General features: G+C 37.6%; 1 protein-coding gene across 6 annotated transcripts in view; it reads right to left on the bottom strand.

Moving 5' to 3' along the window:
* Positions 1–26,899, bottom strand: part of SYT1 (synaptotagmin 1) — a 599,708-nt gene that overhangs the window by 78,009 nt on the left and 494,800 nt on the right. The gene's annotated exons all lie outside the window — the stretch shown is intronic.

Raw genomic sequence — 26,899 nt, 5'->3', positions numbered from 1 at the left:
GGCAGGCCAACATTCAAATTCAGGAAATACAGACAATGCCAGAAAGATGCTCCTTAAGAAGAGCAACTCCGAGACACATAATTGTCAGATTCACCAAAGTTGAAATGAAGGAAAAAATGTTAAGGCAGTCAGAGAGAAAGATCAGGTTACCCACAAAGGGAAGCCCATCAGACTAACAGCAGATCTTTCAGCAGAAACTCTACAAGCCAGAAGAGAGTGGGGGCCAATATTCAACATTCTTGAAGAAAAGAATTTTCAACCAAGAATTTCATATCCAGCCAAACTCAGCTTCATAAGTGAAGGAGAAATAAAATCCTTTACAGACAAGCAAATGCTGAGAGATTCTGTCACCACCAGGCCTGCCCCACAAGAGCTCCTGAAGGAAGCACTAAACATGGAAAGGAACAACCGGTACCAGCCACTGCAAAAACATGCCAATTTGTAAAGACTATTGATGCTAGGAAGAAACTGCACCAACTAATGAGCAAAATAACCAGCTAACATCATAATGACAGGATCAAATTCACACGTAACAATATTAACCCTAAATGTGAATGGGCTAAATGCTCCAATTAAAAGACACAGAGTAGCAAATTGGATAAAGAGTCAAGACCCATCAGTGTGCTGTATTCTGGAGACCCATCTCATGTGCAGAGACACACATAGGCTCAAAATAAAGGGATGGAGGAAGATCTACCAAGCAAATGGAAAACAAAAAAGGGCAGGGGTTGCAATCCTAGACTCTGAAAAAACAAACTTTAAACCAAAAAAGATCAAAAGAGACAAAGAAGGCCATTACATAATGGTAAAAGGGTCAATTCAACAAGAAGAGCTAACTATCCTAAATATAAATGCACGCAATACAGGAGCACCCGGATTCATAAAGCAAGTTCTTAGAGACCTACAAAAAGACTTAGACTCCCACACAATAATAATGGGAGACTTTAACACCTCACTGTCAACATTAGACAGATCAATGAGGCAGAAAGTTAAAAAGGATATCCAGGAATTGAACTCAGCTCTGCACCAAGCAGACCTAATAGACATCTACAGAACTCTCCACCCCAAATCAACAGAATATACATTCTTCTCAGCACCACATCACACTTATTCCAAAATTTACCACATAGTTGGAAGTAAAGCACTGCTCAGCAAATGTGAAAGATGAGAAATTACAACAAACCGTCTCTCTGACCACAGTGTAGTCAAACTAGAACTCAGGATTGAGAAACTCACTCAAAACCGCTCAACTACATGGGAACTGAACAACCTGCTCCTGAAAGACTATTGGGTACATAACAAAATGATGGCAGAAATAAAGATGTTCTTTGAAACCAATGAGAACAAAGACACAACATACCAGAATCTCTGGGACACATTTAAAGCAGTGCGTAGAGGGAAATTTATAGCACTAAATGCCCACGAGAGAAAGCAGGAAAGATCTAAAATTGACACCCTAACATCACAATTAAAAGAACTAGAGAAGGAAGAGCAAACACATTCAAAAGCTAGGAGAAGGCAAGAAATAACTAAGATCAGAGCAGAACTGAAGGAGATAGAGACACAAAAAACCCTTCAAAAAAATCAGTGAATCCAGGAGCTGGTTTTTTGAAAAGATCAGCAAAATTGATAGACTGCTAGCAAGAATAATAAAGAAGAAAAGAGAGAAGAATCAAATAGATGCAATAAAAAATGATAAAGGGGATATCACCACCAATCCCACAGAAATACAAACTACCATCAGAGAATACTATAAACATCTCTACGCAAATAAACTAGAAAATCTAGAAGAAATGGATAAATTCCTAGACATGTACACCCTCCCAACACTAAACCAGGAAGAAGTTGAATCCCTGAATAGACCAATAACAGGCTCTGAAATTGAGGCAATAATTAATAGCCTAACAACCAAAAAAAGTCCAGGACCAGATGGATTCACAGCCGAATTCTACCAGAGGTATAAGGAGGAGCTGGTACCATCCCTTCTGAAACTATTCCAATCAATAGAAAAAGAGGAAATCGCCTCTAACTCATTTTATGAGGCCAACATCATCCTGATACCAAAGCCTGGCAGAGACACAACAAAAAAAGAGAATTTTAGACCAATATCCCTGATCAACATCGATGCAAAAATCCTCAATAAAATACTGGCAAACCAAATCCAGCAGCACATCAAAAAGCTTATCTACCATGATCAAGTGGTCTTTATCCCTGGGATGCATGGCTGGTTCAACATACGCAAATCAATAAATGTAATCCAGCATATAAACAGAATCAAAAACAAAAACCACATGATTACCTCAATAGATGCAGAAAAGGCCTTTGACAAAATTCAACCGCCCTTCATGCTGAAAACTCTAAATAATTGGGTATTGACGAGATGTATCTCAAAATAATAAGAGCTATTTATGACAAACCGACAGTCAATATCATACTGAATGGGCAAAAATTGGAAGCATTCCCTTTGAAAACTGGCACGAGACAGGGATGCCCTCTCTCATCACTGCTATTCAATATAGTGTTGGAAGTTCTGGCCAGGACAATCAGGCAGGAGAAAGAAATAAAGGGTATTCAATTAGGAAAAGAGGAAGTCATATTGTCCCTGTTTGCAGATGACATGATTGTATATTTAGAAAACCCCATCATCTCAGCCCAAAATTTCCTTAAGCTGATAAACAACTTCAGCAAAGTCTCAGGATACAAAATCAATGTGCAAAAATCACAAGCATTCTTATGCACCAATAACAGACAAACAGAGAGCCAAATCATGAGTGAACTCCCATTCACAATTGCTTCAAAGAGAATAAAATACCTAGGAATCCAACTTACAAGGGATGTAAAGGGCCTCTTCAAGGAGAACTACAAACCACTGCTCAATGAAATAAAAGAGGACACAAACAAACGAAAGAACATTTCGTGCTCATGGATAGGAAGAATCAATATCGTGAAAATGGCCATACTGCCCAAGGTAATTTATAGATTCAATGCCATCCCCATCAAGCTACCAATGACTTTCTTCACAGAATTGGAAAAAACTACTTTAAAGTTCATATGGAACCAAAAAAGAGCCTGCATTGCCAAGACAATCCTAAGCCAAAAGAACAGAGTTGGAGGCATCACGCAAAACAGCATGATACTAGTACCAAAACAGAGATATAGAGGAATGGGACAGAACAGAGCTGTCAGAAATAATACCACACATCTACAACCATCTGATCTTTGACAAACCTGACAAAAACAAGAAATGGGGAAAGGATTCCCTATTTAATAAATGGTGCTGGGAAAACTGGCTAGCCATATGTAGAAAACTGAAACTGGATCCCTTCCTTACACCTTATACAAAAATTAATTCAAGATGGATTAAAGACTTAAATGTTAGATCTAAAACCACAAAAACCCTAGAAGAAAACCTAGGCAATACCATTCAGGCCATAGGCACGGGCAAGGACTTCATGTTTAAAACACCGAAAGCAATGGCAACAAAAGCCAAAATTGACTAATGGGATCTAATTAAACTGAAGAGCTTCTGCAGAACAAAAGAAACTACCATCAGAGTAAACAGGCAACCTACAGAATGGAGAAAATTTTTGCAATCTACTCATCTGACAAAGGGCTAATATCCAGAACCTATAAATAACTCAATCAAATTTACAAGAAAAAAACAAACAACCCCATCCAAAAGTAGGCAAAGCATATGAACAGACACTTCTCAAAAGAAGACATTTATGCAGCCAACAGACACATGAAAAAATGCTCATCATCACTGGCCATCAGAGAAATGCAAATCAAAACCACAATGAGATACCATCTCACACCAGTTAGAATGGCAATCATTAAAAAGTCAGGAAACAGGTGCTAAAGAGAATATGGAGAAACAGGAACACTTTTACACTGTTGGTGGGACTGTAAACTAGTTCAACCATTGTGGAAGACAGTGTGGCGATTCCTCAAGGATCTAGAACTAGAAATACCATTTGACCCAGCCATCCCATTACTGGATGTATACCCAAAGGATTATAAATCGCTGCTATAAAGACATGCACACGTAGGTTTATTGCGGCACCATTCACAATAGTAAAGACTTGGACCCAACCCAAATGTTCATCAATGATAGACTGGATTAAGAAAATGTGGCACATATACACCATGGAATACTATGCACATAAAAAAGTATGAGTTCGTGCCCTTTTTAGGGACGTGGATGAAGCTGGAAACCATCATTCTCAGTAAACTATCACAAGGACAAAAAAGCAAACACTGCATGTTCTCACTCATAGGCGGGAATTGAACACTGAGAACACTTGGACACAGGACGGGGAACATCACACACCGGGGCCTGTTGTGGGGTGGGGGGATAGGGGGATAGCATTAGGAGATACACCTAATGTAAATGACGAGTTAATGGGTGCAGCACACCAACATAGCACATGTATACATATGTAACAAACCTGCACGTTGTGCACATGTACCCTCAAACTTGAAGTATAATAAAAATAAATTAAGAATATATAAACACACACGTGAAATATATATATTTATAGAATATCGATACATGGCATTGAATGAATATATATCTCCAATTTCTTTTGGTTTAACAAATTAGTAATTGCAAATTAAATCCCAGGAAATCTTGTCATATTTGAAAAGAGTTTTCTTGGAAATAACTAATTTCTAGAAAAATAATCAAATTATCTGTTTTCTCATACAGATGATCCCCTTATTAATTTTACTCAAGATTGGAGTGATAACAAAATACATGTTAGAATGTAAGTATAAGCACTCCTTAGAAAATGGCAGGGTTTGCAGGGTGCAGTGGCTCACGCCTATAATCTCAGCACTTTGGGAGGCCTAAACCGGTGGATCACCTGAGGTGAGGAGTTCAGGACAAACCTGGCTAAGATAGTGAAACCCTGTCTCTACTAAAAATAGGAAAGTTATCTGGGCATGGTGGTGTGTGCTTGTAATCTCAGCTACTAGGGAGGCTGAGGCAGAGAATTGCTTGAACCCAGGAGGTGGAGGTTGCAGTGAGCTGAGATTGTGCCACTGCACTACAGCCTAGGCAACAGAGTGAGACTCAGTCTCAAAAAAAAAAAAAAAAAAAAAAAAAAAAAAAAAGGGCAGTGCTTTCCTAGGTAACAGATTGGGTATGTTGAGTAAATTGTACATAAGTTTAGCACCCTGGATATTCTCAATCTATAATTAGTCCTACAGAATTCTGTAACTAAAAGGGAGAAAGGGAAGCTAAGTTGTTTATACAACAAACACAATATAAGCAAAGTCTGAATTTCCAAAAGCAACTCTGTCTTAAGTAAATGTGATTACATTTTAGGATGCAGATATATTCTTTTGGAAAGTAGAAGGATGACAGAAACACAACAGAGTGCTTCTTAAAATCTGTGTATAATTTAAATAGCCCTGAGAATTTTTACATTTTGTCCTGTCACTATAATCGCTAGGGCTTTTATCTAGGTCACAATTACCAACACATATAAAAGAAAAAAATAAATTGGTGATTAAGACTTAAGCTATTTAGAAAATAAACACCTTAAAAAACATGTTACATAAATATCTCTAAAAGGGAAGGTTTAACAGTACATGGCACACAGTAAGCATTCAATAGGTATTTGTTGAACGAATGAATGAAGTTGAACAATAAGGAGCAATATGAGCTAAAATTTAACATGGATTTTATTGCTTTCTTGTTTGCCCTAGAATAAGAGTTCTGGAAATCTAATGAATAGATAAATCATATATTTATAATTTATAATGTGACATTGGGCAATGAAATATAAAGGTATTTTGGCAATTTAGATAAAGAGGCATGCAGACATTTGTAGATCATTAATGAAATGAGCCATTTAGCCTACCTGTGAATTTAAGTTAAAAAAATTAGGCTGAATTATGCATTGGAAAGATTTTGCTTCATTTCCAGCTCACTGCAATATAAACTAGAAAATTGCCCATTTATGTCAGAGGCGTGTGAACCAGAGCAACTCTGTCTTAAATAGGAGCTGGGTACAATGAGGCTGAAACCTACTGGGCTGCATCCCCAGACGGCTAAGGCATTCTAAGTAACAGGATGAGAAAGGAGGTCAGCATAAAATACAGGTCATAAAGACCTTGCTGATAAAACAGGTTGCAGTAAAGGAGCCAGCCAAACCCACCAAAACCAAAATGGCGACGAGGGTGACCTCTGGTTGTCTTCACTACTACACTCCCACCAGTACCATGATAGTTTACAAATGCCATGGCAACATCAGGAAGTTACCCTATATGGTCTAAAAAGGGAAGGCATGAATAATCCACACCTTGTTTGGCATATCGTCAATGACCATAAAAATGGACAACCAGCAGCCTTCGGGACTGCTCTGTCTATGGAGTAGCCATTCTTTTATTCCTTTACTTTCTTAATAAACTTGCTTTCACTGTGCACTGCAGACTCACCCTGAATTCCTCCTTGCACAAGATCCAAGAACCCTGTCTTGGGGTCTGGACTGGGACTCCTTTCCTGTAACATTTAGATTATGAAAATTTCTTGGATGAAGTGTATCTCAGTGGAAGAAGGAAAAGCCATGTGGCAAAGTGAAATGGAACGAGAACTTACTCAAGAAAATAAACATTGTGAATAAAATAGTTGTATAGAAATGGTTAATCATTTTTCTTTATGACTTTATTCCAAGCTTTAAATAAGTGATACAACATATTTATCCTTGTAAGGCAAGAATCAAGCATGGATAGTGATAGAACTACAAGGTGGGAGATCGTTGGCTTTATCATTGTTAGTTGATTTTTTTTTTCCCCATTTATTCATCAGGTACTTTTGAGTCAGGCGCCCTGCTAGGCACTTGGTCTATATGGATGATGACATGGCCCCACAATCTAGAGGGGGCACCAGTCAAATAACAAGTCAGCAAGGAAATTTATATTACTAGTTGTGACACTATGAGCAATAAGTGAAGCAGACAGGTACAAGAATAGAGAATAACAGACAGCAAGGCAGGGATTATCTTTGGTTTTCAGGTGACGGAACTGATATTTGAAGAGGGTAAGAAAATGATTTGAGTCCATATGCTTGGTGAGTGGCAGACTGGGATCCTAACCATGTCAGGCTGATTCCACAGCCTGAGCTGGAATTAATGTTACAGTTTCCAGCACAAACTCCCTGCTTAAATCCCTGCAGTGGCTACTCACCACCTCTGGAACATAAAGTTCAATTTTCCTGACTGTGCTCTGCCTCTCTAACTTCATTTCTTAGCAGTTCCTCTACACTGTTTTTGTACAACCATGTCTGTTTTGTACAATCATGCCTTTGCTCTCACTGTCCTTTTGGCCTATCCCCTTTCCCTGCACAATCCCTCACCGCGGTTCTTGGTTTCTCCAGGAAGTGTCCATGAAATCTCCAGTGGAGGTTAAGTACTCTTCCTCTGAGGTCTTGTGAAATCCTGTTAATTAGCTCTCGGCAGATTACTACCTGTGGACCAGGTCTAGCTAGTGCATGTTTCTGTAGGTCATAAACTAAGAAAATTTTTACATTTTCAGAGTTGAAAACAATAAAAAAGATTAACGTTTCATGACATATAAAATTATATGAAATTTACATATCAGTATCCACAAATAAAAAGTTTGATTAGAACACAGCTATGTCTACTCCTTACAGACTGTCTGTAGCTGCTTTTGTGTTGCAATAGCAGAGTTGAATATTTAGTTGTAAGAGACCATGTGGCCTGCAAAGCCTAAAATATTTACTATCTGGTCCTTTACAAAAAACGTTTGTTTACTCCTAATCTAAATCACACAGTATTTTAAAGTGGATCTCCCTGAGCTGGTTCCAAGCTCCTTGTAGGCAGGTATCACAAAATCCATCTCACTACCGCCAGCGCTCCAGCTCCTCACTGTGGTACTTAGTTAGGGAGCATTTAATACATATTTGCTGAATGTCTGATTCCATACTTTTGTTCATAGGGTAGTTCTTCAAATCCTTGTAAGCAGCCATCCTGCTACCCATCCAGTGTTTCCCTTTACAGGCACAACATGCAGCCATTCCTATTCTTCTGGTGACATCGAATGTCCTGAAACTAATCTGGTTTAGTGCCTCTTTACATCTGTTTTTCTTTTTAAAACCAGGCATTATTTCTGAAAATTATGAAGAACTTACCGTTTGTTAGAATGTGTACCATTTTAAAATAAAAATTCGGTATCACATTAATAAATAACAATGATCTGTCCTTCTGGTTAATGAGTAATTGGTCTATAAAGACAAAACTTAATCAATATGGTATCATCTTTTTCTCTTTGGTAAGAAAAAGGAAAGGAAAATGTATTTGCTGGCTGACTTTTGGTTTATAAACTTGAAACCTTTAGTTTCTCTGACCTCCAGTGTGGAAAAAATGAAGTAGAAATTCAAATATTTACTTCTGGCACCCCAGAAGAAAATACCAGAGTTTCTACTTTATTTTCTCCTTCTAAAAATAAAGGATTGGAAATTTACTGAGGTCTGATGTACAGTATCACAGAGGCGCCCCTGTTCGGGCATGACTCACACGCAGTACTCAAGGTTTCCTGAGGGTGGCGAGGAAGCGCCACCGTGGGGTGGGGTGCCAGAGCGGCCTGCACTTTATTTGCTGTTAGTGTTTTTCTATGTATTGCACTTTATGTGAGGCCAGTTAAATTGGTTTATAGATTATGTTATTTAATTGTACCAAACTACTCCTCACAAAATGAGCATGTTGCCTAAAATGAGTCCTGAACAACAACTGTGGCTTGAAGAAAAATTGATAATGCAAATACGAGTGAGAAATGAGAATACGACAGAGCTGGTACCTCTTCTTCAGCTGTGCTCTGTCAGTCATGCCTACAGGTAAGAATGATCATCTATTTCAGGTTAGAGAAGCTGGCTAAAATTTAAAAAAACATCGGAAACTTCAGTTGATGTGATACATTGACGTATTTTCTGTAAATTCCAAACTAAGCTCATATTAAATATTATGAATATTGTGCATTTGTGAGGCATTTTTTCAGATGTGACTGTCTATAAAACTAAGTGTTGAAATAAATAGAATCTAATATTATACTTGTGAATTGCTACATGACAAAGTTAAACAGATATCTTAAAGAAAAGTGAGGCATATTTATTAACATATTAGTAATTACATTTTAAAGGGAGAGTAACATTTTTATCATTCATAAGGCAAATAATTGTAAAATGTTTACTTTTGCTTTATCTTTTACATTTTTTGACTTTTAAGTTCATAATATCCATTTTATATTACTATCGCAGTAAATATACACTTACAAACCTACAAGTAAATGTATAAAGAGGAATGTGCTCCCAAAGTTTTACTGATAGGTGAACATCATCAATATTAAAAGATGTCTGGTCTCATTAGACAAGCCTAAGCTAGTTAAGCACAGATGGTAGGGGAGGACATTCCTCTCTCCCCCAGTCATTTTCATTTTTACAAAATGCTTATTTTTCTTGTTTACCAGTAATTACTTTTTTGGATGAAAAGGGATATAATTTTGAGAAAAGAATTGCCTATACTCCTAAGTCAGAGTCTACATTTTTGGACGAGGGGAATATCTTGTCATTTCTCTCTTTCACATCCTGATAGAATTTGTGACCATTTATGATTAATATTTTTGGTACTTACTTATTGTTGGTCTCCTTTTTGAGATGTTAGGACCCAAAAATGGAGAGATAATGTTCATTGTATTGACTGAATTTCAGGTGCCTAATACAGGGCTGAACCCAGATGGGGTGCACGGTGCGTGCTGATGGACTACTTTTTAGAAGCTAGAGATAAGAAGAGAGGGGAGGGATGAGAGTGTTGTGGGTATGGTTTCCTCTCCCTCTGGGATCACAGCAAACCATGGACCAAGAAGGTGACTTAGCCCCGGAAATGAAATTTTAGATCTACTTTTTGGGGAATCCTCCTGTATAATCAACAGCATCAGTTCACTTTAAACATCATTTGCTTGTTCAGAAATACTGTCAGCCTTCCAGGGTTCGGTCTACATTTCTCAGCCATTCTTTAAATACACAGTGATTTAGACTATGTCTACCCTAATGGCCTCAACTTAAATAAGTAACTGCAATATTGGGCCTAAAGGCTGCTGACCTTTCTATGGTAGTAACTTAATGGGCAATCTTGAGTGTCCATCATAGGAATCACACAACAACATAGCTAGGCTATGCTAATCAATTTTTCTTCAGATTATAAATATAAACTGGATAATTTTATCCAACATAACAATGTCTTAATACAGTCATTTCAATTCATTTTGATTTGTTCTGATTGAATTTAATTCACTTTACTTCAATTCAGTTCATACTATATGTCAAACATTGGGGATTAAAAGAACTATCGGAGTTTTCATTTAATTTAATTTCCTCATGGGGGCCTACTATGTGCTAGGCGATGCTAGATGATGGTTATGCAAAAGTGAATTAAGTTGGGTCTCCTTAAAGGTGTTCACAGAGCAAGAGCCATGCATACCTACAGTGTGTGATAAATCATGGGACGAGATAACTCCAGTGGACCATGGGAACACAGAAAAAGAAATAATGAGGGTGTTGGTAACTCTGATGATTAAATATTTCAGTCTCATGAATGAGAAAAGGTATGTACAGAACACAATCAAAGAAACACAACAGTCAGTGATCAAGTGAAAAAACATGGACAGTATAAAGGTAAAGAAGAACAAAGATGGGTTTAGGATATGTGGGGAAGTTTCCTGGAGGAGCAAATACTGAAACTGGTTCTTCACCCTCCACCTCTTTCTCTGGACTACATTTTACCAAGCTAAAAAAGGAAGGGCAGTAAAGAGAGAAAAAGGCACAATGCTATGAACCTTTTAATCTCAAACCTCGGAGGCACAACTTCTGAAATGATTAAAAGTAAATTAAAACTGCCCAGGAAGTCACGGGCTGCATATGAGTGTCTTCCCACCAGGAAGCCACAGCTCACTGTTTCACGGCCACTGTTTTTTGTATGATGTAAACTTGTAAACACTAACCTTCCTCTTTTTTATAGTCATTGAATAGAACACAAATTCCTTCTGGACATTATTTTCCAGCAGAAGTAAGAAACATACTGAAAAAAATGAATAAAGAGCAATTGTTTCTTTAGCTCATTAGGGCATTTGCTGTTTATGAAGTCGCAGGGATTTGCATGTGTTGGCATTTGCAGGCACAGTTGGATAGCGTTACTTTGTCAAAATAATCTATAGAGAGTATTCATTGTGAGTCAACTGATGATCATTTTGCTGCTCAAGAGCATTCATTATCTTCTAGAATTGAGGCTTCTATGATTTGGGGATTATAGCCAATTGAAATTACAGTGTGCACAGTCTAGGTGGGGGAAGCTGTGAGAAAGTGGGCAGGCTTAGGTAACAGATGCAGCTGGAGTGAGGAGCTGGGCCTTTGCCATTTCTTTACCTTGTGACCTTGAGCAAGTCACTTTTCCAAACCTTAGTTTTCTCATTCATATATGGGGATAACCATACCTACCTCATGAGAGTGTGAATAGGATTAAACAAGGCCAAATTAGTAAATTCACAGCAGAGAAAGCACTGACTAGATTATAACTATAATAATTATTAGCAGTAGTAGTCTTTCATTCTTATTATCTTAAGGAAAAAATAAAATAATCACTTTTGGTGAGGATACCTTTTTCTTTAATAGATGTATTCTTCCATGGGCTGATGTTATCTTTAGGCTGGGCATGATCTTTTAGAGTTTTAAAATGAAACTTTAGGAGATTTAAGGGATTTAATAGGTTAATTCCCTAACCTATGGCAGGTAGATAGGGTACCATCCCTAACTCTGTATTTCTGAGTTAAACCTTCGTCTAGCTTTTGCTTGGGAACTAAAATGGGAAGAACAAAGTATGGATTTCCATGGCTTATACTCATGGATCCCAGTTCAGGTCTTTATAGTTAATAAGAGTAGGTTCAATTCTTTTCCCACATTTTTCAGACAGTTATGTCCTCTTTGAGTTCTGTATTTTGCAGCTTAAATATCTCCAATTCCTTGAACTGTTCCTTCACTGAGACTGTATCTGCCCTCTGTACGACCCTGATTTCCTGCTGGATGTGCTTCAGAAAATTAATGTCTCTCCTCTTAAGTGTGTTCTCAGAAATGAATGCAATATTCCAGATCTCTCAGCATAGAGTGTAGGAACTCTGTTGCCGGAGACTCATCTTTGAAATAAATAATCTTGGTAATAAGATTTCACAGTTATTTTACATTTAAGATTAAATCATTTTGAAATTTAAATGAAAAGTTAGAGAGGCAATGACGAGAACCACCCATACCAATAGCACACAGAAATAAAAAGAAACATCTTTTTGCTCACTGACCCACCCAAGATAAAAAAGATTCCATTCTTGTTATCTTGCTTATAAGCAAATACTAAATCCTCATAGCTTGAATAACTAGTTCCTCTTGCAGCATGCAAGATGGTTGGACTAATTTAACTTTAAAAAACAAAATTTCAAGTGACAGTTACAAGAATCAAAATCTGCATGTGCTATAAAAGTACGAGGGCAAGTCGATTTTAAAGGATATATCCGAGCCTGTCTCAAAAAAATTAAAAAAAAGATAAAGACACAGGTACATCTACATACTGTATGTAATTTGGCTTGAGAATAGTATCTTTCTCTTTAGCTTTGGGCTAAACTCACACATACTTTTAATTCTATTGTATTGAATCCTACTGTAGAAATACTAAACATACCTTTGTTTAAAAGAAAGCAGCCCTTAATCTCAATATGGATCAGGCTGAAATATACCTCTTAAATTTATCTGACACTTTTCTTTTTTTTTTTTTTTTTGAGACAAGGTCTCGCTTTGTCACCCAGTCTGGAATGTAGCCGTATGAGTGATCATGGGCTTGAGCCTCCTAGGGTCAAGCAATCCTCCTGCCTCACCCTCCCGAGTAATTAGGACTACAGGCATATGCCACCACGCCTGGCTAATAATCTTTGTAGAGACAGGGTTTCACTATGTTGCCCAGGCTGGTCTCAAACTCCTGGTTTCAAGCAATCCTCCTGCCTCAGCCTTCTAAAGTACTGGGATTACAGGGATGAGCCACCATGCCCTGCCAGCTCTGACACTTTCATCTCCAGAGACTGAAATATAGATAGGTTTTAGGTTTATAGCTTCATAGAGGATGTGTCCTAAGCAATTGGTTCAACCTCAGGTCAGTCTTGCTAGTTGTTTGAGGGAGGCACAGTTCAACACGACTGATATGGGTAAATATAGCAATTAGTTAAATAACAAATCAAAGTGGTATAAAGGTATCATCTCTGCTGTAGGACTAATAAGCAACATTTTTTTTTTTCACATTTCTTACCTAGATTCTTAGTATATGCTTTAACTGAGCTACTTATCCTATCAGCAAGTGGAGCAATTCATCTGATTTAAGGAGAAGGCAGACGTATAATCCAACCAGGTTTTTCTATTTTTTTTTGAAATGCCAAGATGGGCACAGCCTGGGGATAGGTTTAATATAGACGATGAAATTTCATGTAGAGGAAAGCAAGCTGAAGAGAGTTAAAGGGTCTTTGGATGCAAGGATGTAGAAATTTACATGGGTAACTTTCTTGTTTTTAATGTTGACTATTTGTGGAGATTGAGAATTTGTAGAGACAGGTGAAAGATGCAATCTTGACCACTCAATTATGTAGCAATGAACAACAAATACTGACTCATATTGTATCCAATTAGGTATTTATTAGCTGGGGAAAAATTATTTGGAAAGACAACCAGGAGCTGCTCTGGGACCAGGTCCTGCCACTTCTGGTCTAATTAACATTGCAACGGCAGGTTCCATCTTGTGGTGGTTCATTTTAGAGAGAGGGAGAGTTTGTCCAGCAACCAGGCATTAACTTGATAATTAGGATGACAGAGGCTCTGTTCTTCCTCTTTGTCCCTATTCATTGGCTCAATTAGCTGTGTCTGTCTTGGATCTGTTATCATAAAAGAAGTACTTGGAAGGGAACTCGGTGTCTTAACTCAAATAAATAGCTTAACAAGCTGAAGGTGGTAGAAATATACTACTGGTCTGATTTCTTATAAAATATGCTGGGTCTTGTGTCCACATAGTAACAGGAGATAGGAGGAGGATTTGCTGTTAGCTTCAGGATGCCAACATAAGTTAGCCAAAGCATGTGACTGCCATCCAAATAATGAAGAGGCATTCTTTGAACATACCACACCACATACCACACACACACACACACACACACACACACACACACAGTATTATTTATATCAGCCATATAGGGACACACATTCTCCTGGAGCCAGGATATGGTGAGAAAAATTAAGAGTTAACCAAGAACTGTCTTTTGCTTAGAAACAACCAATATTTATATATATAGTGCTTTCTACTTGGAGCTTCCACCTAATGTTATCTCATTTGTTTACTCAACAATGTGGCTGTCTCTAATACCCCAGTTTTATAGATGAACAGACTGAGGATCAGAAAGGTTAAAGGCTTCCGATCCAGGCTTTCCAGGGCCAATTGCTGTTCCCTTTCTGCTGCGCCCTGCTGTCTCTCAGGAGAGGGCCTGTTTATGGCTGAGTTGCAACTCCACTGGAGGCCAAGGAGGCAAGGACAAATGCTGGCATTTTCAGATAGGTATTTATTATTAGGCTTTGCCCTGTAGTAACTGTTAAATCATACCTTAGGCCTGCCTCTTGGCAAGGTCAGGGCACATATAAAGCATTTCTATAAAGTTAAATTCCTGATGGGAGGCTTTTAAGGTTTTTATATTTTAATGAAGTTATTAAAATGAAAGTTCAGACTTGCATAATTCATAAACATTCACTGCCTCTTTTAAAATCTCTTCTACTAAGCTATTTTTTAAAAATTTCAGTGAAATCCTTATAAACATAAAACACTAACACGTCTTTCCAGTAAGATTAGAATAGATTCCTAATTATAGTAACTGGAGATTTACTGTGATATATTATTGCCCTTTAGGCTAGTTTCATTTGCAATATTTTCACTACATTAAAGACAGTGCCGTAAAATGCAGGAGTGTTTTCTAGAGACACAAATTGAATTGGCAACTTTTAGTAAAAGTAGCTTTCAAATGCTTACTTGTTTTTGTAAAGTCTAGAAATTGGAAAATTCCCTTAAAAATGACTTTCATAGTGGTATATATTTTTACTTTGACTTTTAGTGACTGTCACAGATCTTTGCAAGTTGTTATCATAATAATGCTGCTGGATTGCGTGTTTTAATGGATTCAAACTCCTGCCAATACAGTTGATGAAAATTTGAAAATCTACAAGCTAATGACTTGCTTTTTTTTTTTTTTCTGGTACTCTTTGCAATCAGTCTAGGTTGTTTTTTTAAGCAACACATTTTTAGATTTTGAACTTAGGGTAATTGCGTCTTACTTTAAAATCCTTTCTTATTTAGATGCATAATGACATTGTATAAATGTAACGTCTTACTTCTCAGCAACAGCAGCCAGTAGTAGAAGCAGCAGCAAGTACATTTTAGGAACATTAATAAAATAGAGACTTTCTCCTATTGCTTTACTTTCTCACTGATATGTTGAAACTCTTTGTATTATAGGGATATTAATATTTGATCTGTTTATGTGAGGCAAAGCTTTCTTTTAGTGTGTTACTTACCTTTCAAATTCATTTATGGCATTTATTTGGGAAGAATGACATCTTTACTATATTGTTCCCTATCCAAGAGCATGTTATTTAACTATTTATTTAGGTCTCATTTGAAGCCTTTTGGTGAAGTTATATAGTTTTTCTCATAGTTATATTTATAAGAGAATTACTAAATATACTATGATACATTCAAACAAAGGGATGCTATGCAACCACTAGATATGGCAGACCGATATGTTGGTCCAAAGAATCTCTATTATATATTGCTAGGTGAAAAAGAATTACAGAATAATGTGTTTAAAATCCCATTTTGTAAAATGCATATATATATTTGTATATATATGTATAGAATTGATATAAGCAGAAAGAATACCTGAAATGATATAAAATTTCAAATTATTTCCTTGAGTCAATTAACTCTGAGGAATGGGAAAGGATTAGAGGGGCTGATTTGAGTTACTTTTTTACTTATGTATGAAAAGAAGTGGTGGGGTTATAGGTTAACTTTATTTCTTGAGCTTTCCTATAATTTTAAAACTAAAATTCTAGAGAAATATTTAAACACAGTACTATTTGTGGAAGCATTTGTTTCCTTAATAAGGATATGAAAGTTCATAATATTCTCAACAAATGACAGCTGCATCAGTAGATTACTGAGTAATCTTGCAGTTTCATATGTATATGTAGTATATGTAGTAATTCTGCAAGTGCACTATCACAAAATGTGCATTCAGCTCTTTTTTTTTGTTAACAGGACACTTTATTAGTTAATTACACCATCATATTGTTGACTGAAATCAGTAGTTTGAAATCTATTAATTTCTTAATCATGTTGCTTTAGTTTTGGGTAAAAGCAGTTTCAGTGGTTCTGAGGATATAAAATAAATGTGCTTATTTCTTTTTTAAGTTAAATAAAATCATTTATTTCTGAAAGAAAAAAATTATAGAAAGCCTCCTAGTTTTCCAGTCATCACTGAAAATGATGTGCCACCAAACTTAGGCCATTAGTAATTCAAGAAGGCAGTCAGCTGCTATGGTCTTTTGACTTCCTTTGATAAGGAGTTAGTCTTTAAAACAGTGGGCAAGTAAGATGCTGAATCATTGCCTTATCTGTTCATGCTGGGCAAAAGGTGACCAGGGGATCATTCTCTGTCTTTACTTTTTCCCTTGAAAATGCCTTTATGACTGTCATTGAGGTATAACTACAGTAATGTGTGCATTTCTGTGTCACTCTCTTCTTTTATCTCTTGGAGATAGTCTGCTTCTTTTTTCTTCTTTTAACCACTAAAGGTGGTGGGGAAGGGGGAAATGAAGGAAGGAAGTAAAATCTTCTGAAAATGATGGCTAAAATAACCAATTGATTTTAAGAATTCCATTATCTGGTTTTTATTTATGAGCTGTTATTTCTATTATAATAGGATTACTACTATATGATGCCAAAATAATTGCATTAAGTGATGAAACTAAGTCAGATCATTTGGAAGATGAGATAAAATAATCAGTTAGATTAGTGGAATTTAAAAATTCATAACTGATTGTTTAGGCAGGGTATATTAAAGTCTGTTTCTTCAGCATATATGCTAGGGACTCTGAGAACAGAGACATAAGTAGACACAATCCCTGCTCTCAAAGTAGCTCATGGTGCCGCAGGTGGCAAGACTATGGTGAAAAGGGAACAATAATGATATCTTCATAATTGAGATTAAGAATAAGGTATTAAGGAACCAAGTAGAAACAGTATATACTTTTGGAAGCAGAGGTGATTTAATAAAGTACAATTTTTTTTTTTTTTTTTTTGAGACAGGGACTCGCTCTGTCACTCAGGCTGGAGTGCAGTGGCACAATCACAGCTCACTTCAGCCTTGACCTCCTGGGCTCGAGAGGTCTTCTCACCTCAGCCTCCCAAGTGGCTGGGACCACAGGTGTGCGCTACCATTCCCGGCTAGTTTTTTTTTTTTTTTTAATTTTTTTGTAGAGATGGGGGTCCCACTATGCAGCTCAGGCTGATCTCAAACTCCTGAGCTCAAGCGATCCTCCCACCTTGGCCTGCCAAAGTACTGGGATTACAGGTGTGAGCCACTGCACCTGGCCAGTACAGTTTTTTTTTTTTTTTTTTTTTTTTAAAGACTGTCTTTGATGTTTCCATTTCTGAGCATTATTGTAGAGTTTGAGACTCAAAACGTTGCATGCTTTTGTCACCTATTATAGGCTTTACTATCAGGAATCTTATACCTTTATAAAAGGAAGGGGAAAATAAGCACTGACTTTTGCTACATGTTTTTAATAGTTTTATTAGAAACTCCCAAATATCTCCTGGGAGAACCCACTAAATATAATTTTTTAAAAATAGGAATTTGTGGGGGCTCTATTCCTCCCAGTGCAATTACCTGCTAGAAATTCCGACCTTCCTTATTTTTTTTTTTTCTGTTTACTGAATGAAGAGAAGGGAATAGAAGTGTCCAACTCAAGAATGCAAATGTAAGCATTCTGGGTTGGATTAGTGAGATATGCAGCTGTGGGCTATTTATGGTTACCCATGGAAAGGCTTGAGGGGTTCCTACAAGACAACACAAAGGTTTAGAGATGTCTCCTTATAAGCCTATAACACAAAACAGACATACATTTATCTCAGTCTTATATTTCAATCTGTTCCATTTCCTAGAGCAACACGTATTTACAACCCAACTGTAAAGTAGTAAAGAAAATCTGACGAAGAAGTTTTGAGTAGAAAGGTGCCTTTGAGATCATCCTGAATAGCTGTCCCTTTTACCTATTCTTTCAAACATCAGGGTGACTTCCTGATTCTAGTATTGTGGGATGTGATAAATAGGTAGGTATTACTCTAGCTCTACCTTTCAAGATTTTCAGACTTTCATCATATCCTTGTTCAGCCTTCCTTTTCCAGACCACAAAGTCCCACTGTTCCTAGCCTGTCCTCACACACAGCCCCTTCATCCCTCTATTGTAGCTGCCGTCCTCCAGCAGATAGTCATCTAACACCACTGTCTTTCCTGAGGTGGACAACCAAAACTCTGTGTATTGTACACATGAATGAGCTCTGGACTTGGACAAAGGGGGGATTTTCCCTCCGTTTTATTTATAAAATCTTCTGTGACAACATCAAACCTTTTTTGGGGTAGCAAAAAAGACACATTCACTTGGTGAATGTCTTCAATGGATGGTTCTATGTGACATTTTTCTTGATTTATAATTGATCCTATTACTCTATACTCTAAATCGGGTCATGTTTTCCCTTCAGTGTATTATTTTTTAGCTTGACTCAAATGAAGCACATCTACCACATTTTTTGGCTTACTCAGCTTAGCTAGTTTTTTTTTTAATTTACCCACTGAGCTTTGCATTTCAATGGCTGGAAACATTTATCTTACCTTCAGAATTACAAGTTTTAAGGTGACTGGTGAAAGTGCCTTAGAACAGACCTCCCTGTTTCTACTTTTTCATCCGTAGATTTCTCTTGTTAACATTATCTAGCTGAGATGTATTTTCCTGGTAAGTTCATTCTATTGCAATTCAAATTTCTTTAATTTTAATATTTATATATGTAATTTTGACCCAAAGAGTGCCATAACAATTTACAGGGGTAGTAAGCTTTTGTACTCCTACATCATACTGCGCCTCTCGCAATAATATCACGTACTCCTTTACAGAATTAGCCCTTGGTAAAATTTAGTTGTAGGTAAAAATTTTCTTTAATCTCCAAAAGGCACCCAAATCACTTAAACTTGGACTCTCTTCCACCATGTTCGGCGACCTCTCTTCTGCACCTGTACAGATACAGCTGAAATGTCACTGTTTTGTGTCTCATCCTCTTTTGTGTATGAAGAGTAAGTCACTAAAAATAACATACCAATCTGTGCATTAGGAAGAAACTGATACAGTCCTTTCCAGAATAAAAATCATCGATGACTATTCAATGTCTGGTGTTATGGACTTGTTGATCTCACCTTTGCTGTCTAAGTAGCCAAAGAACTAATTAAACAGTCAACCAAGTGATTTATGTGAGTGAGTTCCATGATAGAATTTTAGTTCGAGTATAGAGGATATTTGGAATCAGGTCACTTTTGGACATCTTTCAAACTGCAGCATGTAGTTACCCACCTGTTCTCCAGGTTGAACCTGCTGAGCAATGATAAGGACCTAGACATCATGTTTTATTCATTGGAGTCTGAAGACAGTCTGCTTGGGTTGACATCCTAGCTCTGTCAAATAGTAATCCTGTGACCTCGGGCAAGTTATATACCTCTCTGTCCTTCAGTTCCATCATCAATAAAATCACATTAAAAATAGTATCTACCTCATAGGGTTGTAATGGAGATTAAATCAGCCATATGTAAAGCATTTAGAACAGTGTCTGGCTCACATTCTGCTATGCAAGTGTCTGCTGTTTTTGCTCATATTCCCAAAGATTGGCATGGTGCCTGGCACAAAGGAGTTTTCACATGATGTTTGTTGACTGATTGGATATATACCTGCTGGCTAAATAATTTACTTAGGAGTTTTTGGGCTAACTGTTCTGAACAAATACATTACAGTCTATCACTTATTTCTCTTGATTTCACGTCTGCTCATTTCTCTAAAACTGTTAGTCCTTCAGGCATAGCATTTCTATCCATTCTGTGGAAACGAGTAACTGTGCCTGGGTCCCAACTTGTACCGGGCTTGGCTATAATCCTTTCTAATTACTCATTTTCTAGAATGATCCAGTTTCAAGACTTGTCATTTGTTTTTTAGACCAATCTGTTCACGTTTTAGGAATTTAGATTATTTTATCAATATTGTAGTTAAGCATTTTGAAGTGTCCCAGAATTGATATTATATTGTAACATTCATGCCTAAAATTATGATGAAGCTTCTGACATCACAGCCAACTTATTATGCATATTCCTGTCCCATTAGCTCAATAAGATGCCAGTTTATTTGCATATTATTGCTTGACCCTGATATCATGGCCAATTAATTTGCATATCCCTATCTAATTGGTTCAAATAAGTTTTTGCCATTTTATTTATTGGCCTGGCTCCCAGACTAGTGGCTTTTAGTTCAAATCAATTGAATTTGGAGTGTTTTTCTTTGTTGTGCTTTCAGCACCAGTGGAAGGACAGATAAGGGTGGTAGTCAAGGGTATTAGGAAATAGCTTCAGAATGTACAAAGGAAACATCTATTGCTTTGATTTCCTCTTTCAGTGGAGGAGACTCAAGAAAAAAAGATAATAATTTAGACATGTGGGCAAGGTATTTTTCAGGGAAGAGGATACTGGACTGATGAAAGAAATAGAACTTCTTATTTGAGGAAATTCCATTATATAAAGCAAAAGATGTATTCTATGTTACTGACAAAAAAAAAAAATTCTAACTTGGAACTTGGCTGACCTAGGCCTCAGTTAAAATTATGACATAGTGTTTTAAGCCTCTGAAGTATAGTTTTCAAATTTAAGATGCATACAAATAACATAGGTATGTGTGTATGGATGGGTAGGACCTGTTTAAAATGCAATTTCCAGGTGCCCACCCCTAGATATTCAATTGCAGCTTGGTTTGAATTAGTCCTTGAAATCTTAGTTTTTAATAAGTACCCGAGGTGATTTTGATGGGGTTATGCAAAATATCACATGCTGATAAATGCTGCCTAAGGGAATGACCTACCTCTGCTGGTTCATGGTTTCTCCTTGGAATCTAGTAGTTACCTGAGGTTGGGTGAGTTGCTCTTTCCTAAATGATCTCAAATATTTAAATCTGGCTGCATTTCCCAAATTACATTTCTAGGACAGTAGAAAAGGAGATAGAGAAAAGACAAACCCACGAGTAACATTTAAAAAATGGCATTTTCCAGAAAACAGAGTGTGTGTGGGTGGAAGGAGAGGGATAGGGTAAATTTTGCTGGCCTAAGTCACAGTAGCTAATCCACACACTGGCAGTGTGACATATAGTGATGGCGACTCCTTCATCACCACGAGTCCCCTGTTCCCTCTCTATCATTTCCCTCAACTAGTTGCTGCCACTTTCAAACATTTCATTTCCCTTTTCTTTTAGAGACTTAGATGTTTTGGGGGAACTCTTCTACAGCTCCAAATGTTGCTTTTCACAGTACAGATTTCATTTCATAGTGACAAGGCAGGACCAGGGATGGCCAGGAAGAGGACTAGGGATGGGGCAAAGAACAGAGAGTGAAAGGGACAGAAAAATGATGAAGGAGAGCACTTTGCAACCATTGTTGACCTGATCCCACCTCCTAGCCACCCCGCTAGCTCCTTGATGTTCAGGAGGCTGCTGGAATAGCTACATGTGATTTCAGCCCTTTACCATATGGGTTTCCAGGTTGCCCCCATGCTTGACATACTTTTATTATGTTCCCTACTCCTCCAATTTAGGTGAATGCAAACCACATCAAAGGACGGTACGCTTTTTACCCTTGTTGATTTTCCATGGCTACTAGCAGTACAAACACAGAAAGAAGTCTCAAAAGAACTACATGCTAGCTTCAGGGAATGAAGGAAGTGTAACAGGTCTGTGAGACCACATTCTGTTTCATATTGGGCCCAGCAAGAAGAGGAATCTGCCAGAAACCACAAGTGAAGCAAGAAAATCAATTTGTGGTTCTGAGAAGGCAAGGAAGGGGCTGCCCTGGAGTTATTTGACTAGGAGAATCCATAAGGGTTTACACTTACGAACATTTTCCCCAGTCTCCAAGAATCCCTCCATCTCCAACAATCCATGAAGACTCCATTTCTAGTCTTCTCTACCGTGAGGACCTCATCTTGATGTTTTGGCTTTGGGCAAGGGAGGCACCTCACGCAGGTTAGAGCTGAGGAATTCTCGTTCTTTCCCATCTTGAAGGTAGGGGTGTGGGCAAGGCTGAATGCTACATTGGAAAGTCCTCTGCATTGAGAACAGGGGGATCTGAACTTCAGTCCTACCCTCAGGTCAGCTGAGATCAAATGTCAGTAGCGATAAGAGCAATCGCAAGTCATGAACACCCCCATCTGTGTGCCACATGCAGGAAGATAGTTTATGGACACTGTCTAATGCCTCTAAGCTTCAGTTTTCTCACTGGTAAAATAAGAATGTCATCTTCAGAAACTACCTCACAGTGCTATCATGAGAACCACATGAGAAAACCAAGTTAAAAAAGATTTCTAAATTAGAAACCGTTCTCTAACTGATAATGTGACTTTTTAACAGTCAAAAATAATTCTCAGATTGAAGTAGAAAAACAGAATTTCTACTGAATAGATCAAAATTTAAAAGCTATAATCACTTCAATTTTTGCTGATTTTAAAGTTTAGTGTTTCCTTCTTTAAACAGCCATGTCCTTAAATAGAAAACTTTCAGAATTTCATTTAATTTACAATAGAAAGCCTAAACTAAACTTACAGTGTTGACATTCCTTGTTAAAGCTGTACTCAGAAGTGTCAAATTTCTGAGATGACAAAAAACAAAGTGAAACACCAAACTTGAGGAAAGTAATTGCTGTGACACAAATAGGGACAAGAAGCAAAGTATCTGATTAGTCTCTGACTTGGGAATTTACACAGGTATAAATTTAGGAATAAAAGTTACATACTTTAGCTCAAAACTATGAGACACACAGCCTCATACCTTTGGGAATCCTCAACGTTTCCATTGCCTTCACTTTGACCTCTTTATTCTCTTCCCCAATTTTCCCAAGTAGAAAACATTTATTGTTTGAAGGAAGATTTATTCCACACAGAGATGTGTAAAAGGCAACGAAGCTATTGAGACATGTTTACTAGGCAGAAGGCTTGATTCTTTCCAAGTACAAGGCAAAAAATCCTACACGTATTCTACAGCACCAACTCGCTCCTGAAGAACAGTCTTGCAGCCTACAAGAGTCAAGATCTCAATACAAATACAATCATGCACTGTGTAACCACATTTCAGTCAAGGATGGACTGCCTATAGAATGGTGGTCCCGTAAGTTTATGATACTGTATTTTTGTGGTGCCTTCTCTATGTTTAGATACATAAACACAATTGCCTACAGTATTCATTATTGTAACATGTTGTGTAGATTGGTAGTCTAGGAGCAATAAGCCATATCACATAGCTTAGGTGTGCAATAGGCTGCCGAATCTAGGTTTGTGTTTATGATGTTTGTGCAATGATAAATAACCTAATGACACATTTCTCAAAATGTGTGCCTGTCGTTAATCAACACGACTGCAGTTAAATTCAGAAATCCTCACTGTTGCTCACAAGCACTTGAAAGTTGGGATATTAAGAATGCAAGTGCAAGAATCTACTGTAGAGATGTGCATAGTCCAATTAAGCTTGTCACTGTAAAGTATGAAGGGCTGGGATTTGCATCTTTTGGCATATGGATATACAATGGAGGCAAAATCTTTGTGCAATGCATTTTGAGTGAATACTGTAGGAAGGAAACAACTTTGTTGGAGAGCAATAAGAAAATTATTTTACATATGTTTCCATGTTTTATTTTCTCAAATGTTTTGTTAATTATCTTAATTCACTATAGTGTCTATGCAAAACGTGGGCCTACTGATACGTTTGCCTGAATTAATCAGCTAATTCCATCAAACAATCAGATAAACTTTTTTCCCCATTGAAGCAAGTAATTGGTTAAATCATCCATTGGTTGCTTTCCCATGTTGCATATTTAGACCAAGATTTGATAAAATTACTAATAGAAATGACTACAATAGTATTTAGTGAGCACTTAGTTGTGCCAGGCCCTGTGCTTTCATTTAATTCTCATAGCATCATCAACAAAGTCCTCTCATTATTCCCACTTTATAGATAATGCAGCTGAGGCTTAGAAGAGTTAAATAAATAACTTGTGCAATGTCAAATTGCTAGTTAGTGGCAGATGGAGTTTAAACTCTGGCAAAACAACCCACTTTGGTTCCAATTAACTAGTCATTTCCAGCAAATGTACTTTGGCATTTGAATTACCTAGAATGATCTTATTATATAATTTTGTTCTCCTTGTACATAGGTCAACTTACTTTGAGACAGACCATCCAAGTGCTTAAAGTTATTTTAATGGTAAGTGGGTTAGACACATTTGAAATGCAAGAGTTGTTTTTTCAGGCCATAGCTCCTTTGTAAATAATTCATTATTCATTCAGCAGCTATGCTTAGTGCTACCCGTCACTGAGAGCATTGTGGGAGGGATAAATACAGAACACAGTCTAGTGAGAGAGAAGCACGATGTTTGAGGGGTGTAAACAAACGGCTAGCGGCATTTAAAAAAAGGCAAAGATTTGTTCTACTGGGATGGATCTTAAAACCATAAGGTCTTAAGACCTCATGACTGGGTGGCATTTCAGCAACCTGGAAGAAGTGAAAAAGTGAGCCATGAGGTATCTGTTTTCTCTCCCAGACACCCCATGGCTGTTCTCTCTCCCAGATGCCCCATGGCTGTTCTCTCTCCCAGATACCCCATGGCTCAATTCTTCACTTCTTCCAGGTTGTTGCTGAAATGCCACCTACTCATGAGGTCTTCCCCGAACTCTATTTAAAATGAATCCCCAATACTCCTTATCCTACTTCCTGCTTGACTGCTCCATAGCACCTGTTACCTCTTGGTAGACTCATGCTTTTGCTATCTGTTGGTTTATTTTCTGTCTCCCTGCGTTAGAATGCAAGCTGCAGGAGGGGAGGGTCTGTGCACTGTTTTATCCACTAATGTAAACCTAGTGCTCAGAACAATGCTGACTTAAAGTAGGGACACAATATATGCTTATTGAATGAATGGAGGAGATAGTACTTAAGCTGGGCCTAAAGAATGGGTAGGAATTGGCTAGACATTGTTGGCAGGAAGAGAATTCCAGGTGAAGGAAATGACCTAAGCAAGTAATGGAGGCAAAAAGTTGTATAGTTTGTTTGCAAAATAGTGTGCTGGTCAATTTGGTGAAAATGAGATATGGCATGACATAGGCTGGATATATCTACAGTACGTATACTTAAGTGAAGAGAGTGATTATGGCTTAATTCCACAGGCAGTGAGGAGCCCTTAAAATTAGGGCTTTTTAGCTAGGCGCGGTGGCTTATGCCTGTAATCCCAGCACTTTGGGAGGCCGAGGCGGGAGGATCATGAGGTCAGGAGTTTGAGACCATCCTGGCTAATACGGTGAAACCCCGTCTCTACTAAAAATACAAAAAACTAGCTGGGGGAGGTGGCGGGCGCCTGTAGTCCCAGCTACTCGAGAGGCTGAGGCAGAAGAATGGCGTGAACCTGGGAGGCAGAGCTTGCAGTGAGCTGAGATCCGGCCACTGCACTCCAACCTGGGCGACAGAGCGAGACTCCGTCTCAAAAAAAAAAAAAAAAGAAATATCTATCTATGGTGACGGGAATTCATTTCTGGGACCCTGGAAGAAGCCAGGACAAATGAGGGGCCCTGACGCTTTTCTGGCTTCATGGTAAAACTGCTCTGGAATTCTGCTGAAGCATATAGGATGCCTTAGGAAGACTAGCAGAGTACTAGACATAGGTGATGAGGGGATGGTTGACATGGACATTTGGGATAAAGCATAAGAGAGAGGATACAAAGAAATCATGTCATGATAGTTGGCTGTTGAACCAAAGGACAGGGAAATGTTAAAAGTGTCTGAAATTACCTTAGGATACTAAGTAATAATCTGGGAGTGAACTGTTACTGTAGTTAAAAATTTCTCTGCATGTTTTTCATTTATAGTCACATTAAATACTCTGCATTTCTAGAGAATACTGTGCTCTTTGCTTTACATTTGCTGTGTTACACTACTAGGCACAATAAAAACAGCAAGTTATTAAATAGGGTCTTAATGACATGAAAGAATTAGTACAGCTTCCCCAGATGACTTATTTATAAAGAGAAATAAAGTTAGGTACCTGGAGAATTTGGCTGACAAATTAGTGGGTAAGTGAGGGGAAGCTCAGCTGTAGCACTTTTTAGCTGTTATGCTTTAGAATAAAAAATCACCATGCTGCCTTAAGATGACCTTTTGAAGTTTGCAATATTTTTATTAAAGAAAGCATTGAATAAGCAGTAATGTTGGTTGTAATTCCACAGCCACAAACAATGACAACTGCAGTCAATTTATGATGACCTTGTGGCATATCAAGAAAATTCCTCACACTTTAATGATTTAGCGGAAAATTAAAAATATAATTGATTTAATCATACGGAGAAGAAGAAAAATTATGTTCAACCGTGGAAGTGACAAGTCCTTGAGCTGACTTTGCTTTTGAGGCAGGGTATATGTTATTTACCA

Source organism: Macaca fascicularis, chromosome 11 (assembly GCF_037993035.2).
Source record: "Macaca fascicularis isolate 582-1 chromosome 11, T2T-MFA8v1.1".
NCBI lineage: Eukaryota > Metazoa > Chordata > Mammalia > Primates > Cercopithecidae > Macaca > Macaca fascicularis.
This window is presented reverse-complemented; position numbering and strand designations above follow the sequence as displayed.